At 38.9% G+C, this 10,460-nt stretch overlaps 1 long non-coding RNA gene across 1 annotated transcript; it reads left to right on the forward strand.

The window, feature by feature from the left end:
* The first annotated feature begins 6,539 nt into the window (after positions 1 to 6,539).
* Positions 6,540 to 9,335, forward strand: LOC128629685 (uncharacterized). The gene is made up of 2 exons (XR_008394043.1): positions 6,540 to 8,040; positions 8,164 to 9,335. It is a non-coding gene; the product is annotated as an uncharacterized LOC128629685 (long non-coding RNA).
* The last annotated feature ends 1,125 nt before the right edge of the window (positions 9,336 to 10,460 follow it).

A 10,460-nucleotide genomic window follows, 5' to 3' on the forward strand; every position in this document is an offset into this window, starting at 1 on the left:
ACGTCGTAGTGGGTGTGGGGGGTGTGCGTGCGTGTGTGTGGGTGTGTTAGAGAGAGAGAGTCGAGTGTTTCCTGGGGGTTTGCTGACCAGACTGCTTACAGTGTGTTTATGTTAATGAATCAAGGTACGAGTCGTGTGTTTTAGGGTTTAACGATCCCTACCAATGTGTACATTTGTGGTTTAAGTGAATCTTTGTTTCTGAAATTACTTCTGTGGTAATTATCAGTTTGTGTAACTAATCTATCAGAAAATACTAGACCTGGTGACTGAATGTGATAGATGTATTAGAATTTTGGACATGTTATGCATGTGTAGCTCCCTATGTGTATGATCTATGTGTAATCCTTCTGTCAAGAAATGAACAGACTGAGGTTTGTGAAATAATTGAACTGTTTATTGGCTACGTTGTTGAGAAAAACACTGTGATGTGTAAAACATTTCTACAGTCCTTCAAGGCTGTATGATGTCGTTGTTCTCTTTTACTGAAAGAAAGGTCAAAACCATCGGTGTTATTCGTTGTTAAGACTGAAGTGACAATATGTCTGAAGAAAATGAAAATATGTATTACATATCCTACCTGCTAACCAGGTTAATTTAAGGGTGAAAAACCTTTTTTAAAGACGGTGTTTTAAAAGAGTCGTGCATTTTGTTTAAACTATAAACGAGATTTCAGAAAATGGTCCGCCAACGAGGATACTTACACAGAACTGTCGCTAAATACATAAGCTTTCGTCTATGCTTTGACATCCCGTGTCCCAGCAGTACATTTATGACCTCTGGTGACCATGTGGGTGTGCGGGGGTGGGTGTGAGAGAGAGAGACACAGGTGTTCTTTTGGGGGGTTTTGCTGACCAGAATTCTTACAAATGTGTTTGTTAACGAATTAAAGGGAGTCGTGTGTCTCAGCGTTAAAATAGTGGTTAAGACGTCGTAGTTAAAACACAGAAGAAACTCTGCAACAATCTGTTAATGTCTGCTCCGAGAAATCCTAATACCCTTAGAAGATTGCTGTGTATTCACCAACAAGAGGACCTGTTGAAATGAGAGAGGACCTGACTTTTGCTACAAAATTTTTTAATTTTTTTAAAAACCAAGAGGTTAGTTTGACAATTTATTAATGAAGGTAATGTAAAGACGTTGTTGTTTAACCCTGAGCAGGGCGTCAACAGCTCCAGAGATCCTGTCTTAAGTCGGAGGGTTTAGTTAGGAGGTAGAAAAACATTTAAAGACGACGTTTTAAAAGAAACAAGTGTTTCATCCTTAATGGTAAAAAAGAAAAATGGCTGTACTCCAATATGAAATAAAACGGCGGAGACACACTGAGTACATTTCTGTTCCACAGTCTATAAGGATCCCCAAACTTCATGTAGTGTGGAAAAATATATACACCCTCCGTGACTACGTTACTTATGGTTTAAACATTTTTATTTTGTGATGGCAGCAAGACAAAACGGTTGTGCATTTGGTATCTGGTGATTTTAGAATTAGGCCCCAAATGTCAAATATGTTTGTGTATGGTTTCGTCAGGCAAAGATCACGATGGTATGGAAAGAGTATACAAGAGTAATTGGGGTGATCTAATGCTTAGGACTTGTACAGTACTTCAGCTCGGGAACGTCCCACCATGGCGTTCAGAGAGGCGTTATCTATGGTACACGTATATATAATATAGATCAGATCACCAGTCTGTCTTTACCCACTACTGATCTGGGGGGGTGGGTGGGATGGGGATAACAGTTCAGGCATATTTCCAACAGAACAGAATATTAGACATTTAGTGTAAACTAGTGAAAAATAAATAAAATCTCTGAAACATTTCAGTGAAAATAGTGGTCCATATTTAATGCATTATATTAGAAATGATAGTACAGTCTTTGTTGATCAGTTACCAACTCATACTTTATAATAATTTGTTTAGGAGCATCTGAATCTGGCAAATAACTTTTATTGCATTTAGGCATACAATAAAAGTTAATAAAAAAATTAGGAAGAAATGACTTGTGCACTACTGCTGCGGATATTAAGTCAAACCATTTTGTTCAAACTTCAGCATGACCCATAGAGAAGCAGAAACCTATGGCACCTTATGAATACCATGTGAAGGATTACGTTGACTCGTCCCTTACAGTTACAAAGACGTGTCCGTGTGCAGGATCACCTTCGCACCAGCATCGATCCCCTCTTATCCCATTTCAACGTATAAGAAAAGGCAAAATGTAATATGAGATGTATAAGAATATATTTATAAAATATAACACATTATGAGGAAGAAACATAAAATATTATTTAACAAGGTCTGCCGTTCAGCCCTCTTAACTGTAAGAGCATCATCAGTATTGTACGGCAGTTGGGGAACAGTAGTTAGCTTTCAGATGTCAGATATAAAACAACTTTTTGAGTCACAGTGCCAAACTACCGGTATTATATTCGGATCCTTCTTTTTCAGCATGAAGGACCGGCATTTATTTAATAGACAGATGGTACAGCCATATACTTGGTCAGAGGATTTAGGAATTTCTTTTAGAAAGGTTCATTGTTTTTGTTCTTTTATCATAGCTTCAGATTGTATACTTACTTTGGTTAGTGACTTAAACTGTTTTATTAGGTACGGACCGATTTCATTAACAGGGAACGATGATAGGTGAAGATTAAGTTGGTATGCGTGTACAAAATAAAACTGTCTATATGTATATTCGTCTGCTATGTATCTGTTTAAACACTGCTGTAATGGCGATATAAAGAGAGAGAGATACCCATTTACTAATTCATAGAACCCCTTTCCACCTTTTCAAGTTCGTTATACATTTTTCTTTTCAAGCATCGTGTTCAGACATTGCAAATCATCAGTCTGAAGGTTAAGGGTTACTTAGATTTTTGCTTCTTCAGCATAAAAAAAGTCTAAACATTAATCTTATTATTAAACTCAGAAACAATATAACTGTCTGGTTGTGATCATAATAAAAGGCAACGTCAAAGGTGACTTAATTCCCAATGAGATTTCTCTATGTTCTCTATGACCTTTCTACAGTATATGCCATTAAGTCCTAGTGTCCAGCCATCATCACAGCACGGGAGAGGAAATCTCGTTCATCAGATGTGCGATGTACGTCTAGACAGTCTGATAACAAACTACACACACAACATTTATGTTGAGAGAATTCAGATTGATCTTTGTTCCCAAATAACATTGGATCAGATCCATAGTTTACAGCATCTGTCCCACGCGTATTTAATCTGTATTACGAGTAATGAACAAGTTAGAGGAGGACAAAATGTAGATTTACTGTTCATTGGAACTTTATTGTTTATTTAGATCTGTCTTGATCTTGCCAGTGCTTTCTGTTTAACGACCTTGTTCGTATTTTTGTTTACAACTAGCACACTTTTGACCAGCATGTCGCTTGGAAATCGTTACCAGCATAACTCTTGTTCGTAAGGCTCACTCTGGAGGCTTGTCTTGGTTCAAGGAATGCCTTCGTGTCATGGTATGAGAACAAGTAGAATAGCATCAGCATTTTTAATTAAACTTGGCTTTTCTGCACAAGGAGACCAAAATTTCTAACAAACACGTTAATTCCACACCACAGACTGACGTGTAATCTTGGCTCTGTATGCCTCGCAAAAAGCAGGTTCACGCCACCTTTGCCACTGATTGCCCATCGTCTGACACGTATAATGACACAAAGGCCTCGTACAAATGGTCAATGTGTGAAGTTACCCAGAAGAAGGCTGAACCATGGTTCTATCGCATAGGCAGTTGAGTCCCTGAGTTGCGCTTCAGGTATAAGTTGTCCACGCTTCACTCTCACGCACTGGGGTGAGATCTACCATTTGATCTTGAAAATCTCCCTTAATGTCCAGGGAAGGGAAACCAGGCAGGTTATCCCTTTAAAGGGCTCGTGCCTTGTCCTCTGAAAGAGCTCTTGCCCAGATGTCAGACACTAGTCGCAACAGTCACAGCCCACCACCTGTCTCCGAGTTCCAATGCGTCTTGATCGCCACGCCGATGGACAGGTATGCCTTGCACCATGATGCGCTGTAGGCTTCGAGCTGGGACCTCGTGGCGCAACGGAAGTGCGTCTGACTCCAGATCAGGAGGTTCAAATCACGTCGGGGTCATTCAATGTGCTCTTTTTCACACAGACCCATGATTTTCTGCGCAGTCTAATAAGGATGCTGTTATATGGACTCCAATCTCTATGATGACCACCCATGTCTTTGTCAACTTCATGCTAAAAGGTAACAAAGCTTAGGTAGCAACACTCTCATCTAGTAACCATTAGTAACTTGACAACCTGCTAAATGTTTACCCTTAGTTTGCCCATTTTGCTTGCTGAACAAAACATGCTGGAAAGAGGCACCTTAGATGGTTTCACTGGACCTCTCAGAGGATCTGGAGGGTACTACAACACCCAAACAGGGACTGTTTGACTGTGTGAACCCTGGACCCTCAGATTAAAAGTCTGATGCTCTACCGACTGAGCTACCTGGGCTCGAGGAGAGAGAGAGAGCGCACTTTACCCTCGAGCTTGTAGGTCAGGCCTGTGGACGCTCTAGTTCAACGGTTCTCACAGACATAAATGGTGCTCAGCCCTTGGCTTGGAAAGGGCGCATCCCATCTGGTTCTCATGGCTTTCTACAAACTATTAACACAGCTCAGCACCACTATTCAAGGATACAAACCAACAGGGTTCAACCACGGCTCTGTCCTTCATACTTCTTTACCCACTGACTGCCTGCAGTCTGAGACATACAAAGAGACAAGGTTCTTGTGAAACCTGTAAAATGGTGACGTTAACCAAGAGAATGTTGAACTTTGGTCCTATCTATTATGTTGGCCAGTTTCTAAGTTGAGATCAACTTAACCCCAGTGCTTTCTGTTTAACGACCTTGTTCGTATTTTTGTTTACAACTAGCACACTTTTGACCAGCATGTCGCTTGGAAATCGTTACCAGCATAACTCTTGTTCGTAAGGCTCACTCTGGAGGCTTGTCTTGGTTCAAGGAATGCCTTCGTGTCATGGTATGAGAACAAGTAGAATAGCATCAGCATTTTTAATTAAACTTGGCTTTTCTGCACAAGGAGACCAAAATTTCTAACAAACACGTTAATTCCACACCACAGACTGACGTGTAATCTTGGCTCTGTATGCCTCGCAAAAAGCAGGTTCACGCCACCTTTGCCACTGATTGCCCATCGTCTGACACGTATAATGACACAAAGGCCTCGTACAAATGGTCAATGTGTGAAGTTACCCAGAAGAAGGCTGAACCATGGTTCTATCGCATAGGCAGTTGAGTCCCTGAGTTGCGCTTCAGGTATAAGTTGTCCACGCTTCACTCTCACGCACTGGGGTGAGATCTACCATTTGATCTTGAAAATCTCCCTTAATGTCCAGGGAAGGGAAACCAGGCAGGTTATCCCTTTAAAGGGCTCGTGCCTTGTCCTCTGAAAGAGCTCTTGCCCAGATGTCAGACACTAGTCGCAACAGTCACAGCCCACCACCTGTCTCCGAGTTCCAATGCGTCTTGATCGCCACGCCGATGAACAAGTATGCCTTGCACCATGATGCGCTGTAGGCTTCGAGCTGGGACCTCGTGGCGCAACGGAAGTGCGTCTGACTCCAGATCAGGAGGTTCAAATCACGTCGCGGTCATTCAATGTGCTCTTTTTCACACAGACCCATGATTTTCTGCGCAGTCTAATAAGGATGCTGTTATATGGACTCCAATCTCTATGATGACCACCCATGTCTTTGTCAACTTCATGCTAAAAGGTAACAAAGCTTAGGTAGCAACACTCTCACCTAGTAACCATTAGTAACTTGACAACCTGCTGAATGTTTCCTTAGTTTGCCCATTTTGCTTGCTGAACAAAACATGCTTGAAAGAGGCACCTTAGATGGTTTCACTGGACCTCTCAGAAGATTTGGAGGGTACTACAACACCCAAACAGGGACTTGAACCCTGGACCCTCAGATTAAAAGTCTGATGCTATATATATATATATATATATATATATATATATATATATATATATATATATATATATATATATATAAATGAAATATATATATATATATATATATATATATATATATATATATATATATATATATATATATATATATATAATATATATATATATATATTATATATATATATATATATATATATATATATATATATATATAATATATATATATATATATTTCATTAGAAAAAGTGCAGTACATTTTCATGGTACGGTCAGTACTGTTTATTTTTGTAATAAAGTGAACTTAATTTTTCCACTGAGTGTTATATTTTCATTCAGTAGTAATCGGTTATTAGTAGGTGCTACCCGACTTATCGGTTATCGGCATCTGTAAGATCCACTGTCGATCAGCCTTTAAAATAGATTAATGTGTATGACATGATCTTCTTTAATTAATAAAGAAATGCGCTTGTTGACAACTTGCTGTGGTATAAGGGGAATAAAACACTTCAGAATGTGCAGTTCTACTTTAGGGTGATAACGGTCACTCCGCTTCATTGGATTGTTGACTGTTTTCCTATAACCGTATGTTTATTCCTTACATAAATTAAACACAAAGCATGTAGGGGTTCTACATGCATGTAGTATTTGTACAATCAATAACCTATTAGAGTAATACATTGTGGTATATAAACTGAACTTTGTGTTTGATGTGTCTGCAGTGCCCAAAGCCCGTGGTGGTGGCAGTGCATGGCGGTTGTGTATAAGCAGGTCTGTTGGGACTGTTAAGTACCATCATCTCATACACTCACCACAACTCTGGGAAGTTCCATCCATATTGTTTGCTGTCACTTTTCCTGCAAAGCTTTAACCATCAGAGAGTTATCTTTTACTGGGGCTTTTAGCTGCAGGAGACTGAATTACTAAGTTTTTTTTTTTGTGGATCTGATTTCTTCTTTCGCAGGAGTGGATCTAATCACAGCCTGTGATATTCGTCTGTGCACACAGGATGCCTGGTTTCAGGTGAAGGTATGAGGAACATTAACTTGCCATACATTGCTTGCTTACATGTTTACACCAAGATCTGTAAACAAGCTATTTTTGTCCATATGATCATATATAGAGATAGTAAGTGATGAGAAGATAAGAATGGGCTGATTGTTCTGACTCATACAAGCCCCTATGAAAGAGTTGACCACAAGGGGGCACACTCTGAACAATTATTTACATTTGCAGTTTGTTGAAGATTAAATAAACCACAGTGAGCATCAGATGTCTGGTTTTAATACAAAGTTTTATGATGAACTATTTTATGATATTACCATCTTGTCATTTATCAAAGAAGAGCTACAAAACCTGAAATTTGTTCATTTTTAGACAGAAAAATTCTGCAGTGTAGCTCTTCTAGTGGGCTTTCCCACTGGATGTTTAGTCCAACACAGAGCAGTTTGCATGAAAAGTTGGTAATGTGACCGTCGTAATGTGGACTGGGAAGTGCACTGCGGTACCGAACCCGAGACTACCTGTAGAAGGTGGTCCGAGTTCAGTTACAATGGAACTGTGAATGTGAATTGTCCCATGAATGTGAACGTAACTTGTATCCGGGTCTGCACTTTTTCAGGAAGTAGAGTAACCTGTGCTGAAGGCCTGTTGTGGTGATGACGTGTCATGACATGTTTTGGCCCAAATCTGCAGTGACTTTGAAAAAGTGGAAGCTCCTCTGAATATTGTGGAGTTTCTTGATTTTGCGTTAATTTCTGTGATCACAAAAAGATGAAATTCTGGACTGACACATGGAAGATATGGAATGATAACAGAAGAATGTGACTTTGGGTTGTACCGTGTATTTTTTTCATGTAGCTTTATTATTTAGTATAAATGAAGGCAAGTGTGTGTTCTGTTCTTCATCTCTGCAGTCGTGTGTTCCCTGATAGTCAATGATTGCTGGAGCTCTGGAAATAGCAGGTGAGATTGCAGGCCGGAGTCGCGTCGCTGTCCAAGGAACCAAAATCAACCTCCTCTACTCCTGAGACCACAGTGTGACTGAGAGCCTAGACTACATGGTAAGAACCTGCTTAAGACATGAAAAGCATTTTTAGCCTCAAGGTAGACCCATGCACACACAGTATGGCCACAAACACAAAGTAGAGCGGTCGAAATCTGAGATTTCTCCTCTGCGTCTCCAGGCTACTTGGAACATGAACATGCTGCAGAAACAGGATCTTATGAAGTCAGCGCAGGCAGCCCTGGAAAAGAAGAGTCCGAAAGACGTGCCCTTCTCCAAGCTTTAAAGGAGAAGATCCAGGGCTGTTGAAGCTGCGGTGGAACTGAGACATCATCATCCACATATCTTCAGTTCTTCTTGCTAAGTCTGTTTCTTTTTAGTCTTTTTATTTTTAGACTGGTCAAAAGACTGATTAGTGGAAGTGAAATGATAGATGAACTTTTAATTACTTGCTTTATTATTTGCAGGTGCCTTGTACAGTAAGACAGGGTAACTAATACTCCAAAAGCTTGTTTTGTGTGTTAACATGTACAGTAGATGGACATATTTTTTCTGGTGCTGTGACTGCAGAATGTAGTGCAGTTAACACATTAAATTTCCTTGGATGCTCACTTTTAACTCGAGGAGGTCACAGTTTGCCCAGACATCTTTTTTTAAATCCGTCAATCCGTCACCCACACGTCATTCTGTGGGACGAAGAGGAGGAAGCTGGACAGATAAATTTATTTATTTATTTATCATTGCTGTGTTTCCTCAATCGAGTGCAGAAAGAAGAAAAACAACACAACTGATTTAAAATAAAAATATAGAAAACAATCTAATGTAAGGTTCTGATCCAGTTTGCTTTCAGCAGGAAGGCTGTCCTCTTTCCTGTTGCTCTTTCTCTTCTATTAGTCCATTTGTCCAGTCTGAATCGGTTTTGATTCGTTTCGAGACGATTCGGAGTCGAATAATTTTCTAGTGAGAGTCGCACACTTCCAAACGAACTAGACTGAGATGAGTATTTGATTCTCACTAGAAAGTGATTCGACTCTGAATCAACTCGAAATGAATCAGTCAAACTGATTCAGACTCTATAAAAGGACTATGAGATGTGATTAAGATATATATTCCAATGTTTTGCTTTACAATTCCATTGTGTGTGTGTGTGTGTGTGCGTGTGTGTGTGTGTATGTGTGTGCGTGCGCGCGCACGTGTGTTTTTCAGGAGAACGAGAAACTCGGACACAACAGTACATCCTGACCATTGGTACTGTGTACACATCAACATACACACACGTCTCCATGCTGGACATCTCAGGAGCTTTCACACAGTGCTAGGAATATCCCGGGACAGAGAAACGCACCTTCTAAGTGAGCGAGTTTAGCGTCAACCGGTGAAATTTGCTGTAGCGTGAACACTTTGCCTCTGTGAGCTTCACTCTCCGTAGGGTTCACTGTAATTAGACATAAAATGTACATAGTTTATTTTTCATGCATTTAGGATTTCATGTTTTTTTTTTTGTTTTTTTTACTCTTCGAGGAAAAGAAATGATCTTTCAAGGCAGCTTCTTCATCACTACCTGCTCCGTTTGACTCAAAAATGTAACGACCGGTTTCAAAAAGTCACGATGTCTTCAGTTCATGAGATTTTACTGTTGAATTTAAACAGGAAATGTGAAATATTTTTTCCCTTTGTTTCCTCTACTGTCTTTTTGCTGTGATCTTGAACACAGTTGTAATTTTTTAAAAAAATAAAAATAAAAAAATGATAATTCTAGTTCTCTCACTTTCCTTGTCCTAATTGTCCTGTATCTGTTAAATCCGTTTCATCTCTGGTCTTTCTGTCTGTATGAACACTTGTAGAAATGACTTGTAGTCCATATTTTTAAATGATTCGTGATTTTGAATTTAAATAAAGATATTCTTCAATTCTGTATTTTGTCATTTAATTATCATTAGAAATCAGAAGATCAGATTAAAGCCATGGCTTCTTTACCTGCCGAAGCTGTAAAACTTTCAATAAACCAGTCAATAGATCAGCTGGATAAATGTAGATTTTTATTTACTGATGAGATGTATTGATGGTGTTGAAAGATTATTTGAAGATTTTTATTGATATTGAACAATCATTCAGTTCAATATTGAAAAAACTTGATAAATAGTTGATTAAATAAATGTGGTGTAATGTACTGAGTCAAATATGAAAACTACAAATAAACAACATCTATTTATATCTGTGTATAATTAAAAACCTCTCTCAATACAAGAAATTCATATCCTAAATGTTGCAAGTGATTAACCTGATCATTTTATTCAGCTGTTTAATTATTACTTTCTAAATAATAAACAAATGAATGTTCTGGATTCATGAGGAATGTTTACATTTTGTGTCCAAACTCAAAAGTTTAAACAAAGTGTATATTTATGATAATAAAGCACAAAGAACGTGAAACCTCAACACGTCTACAATCATCGATGAATTAAATATTAATTAAAA

This window comes from Ictalurus punctatus, unplaced genomic scaffold (assembly GCF_001660625.3).
Source record: "Ictalurus punctatus breed USDA103 unplaced genomic scaffold, Coco_2.0 Super-Scaffold_100, whole genome shotgun sequence".
Lineage (NCBI taxonomy): Eukaryota > Metazoa > Chordata > Actinopteri > Siluriformes > Ictaluridae > Ictalurus > Ictalurus punctatus.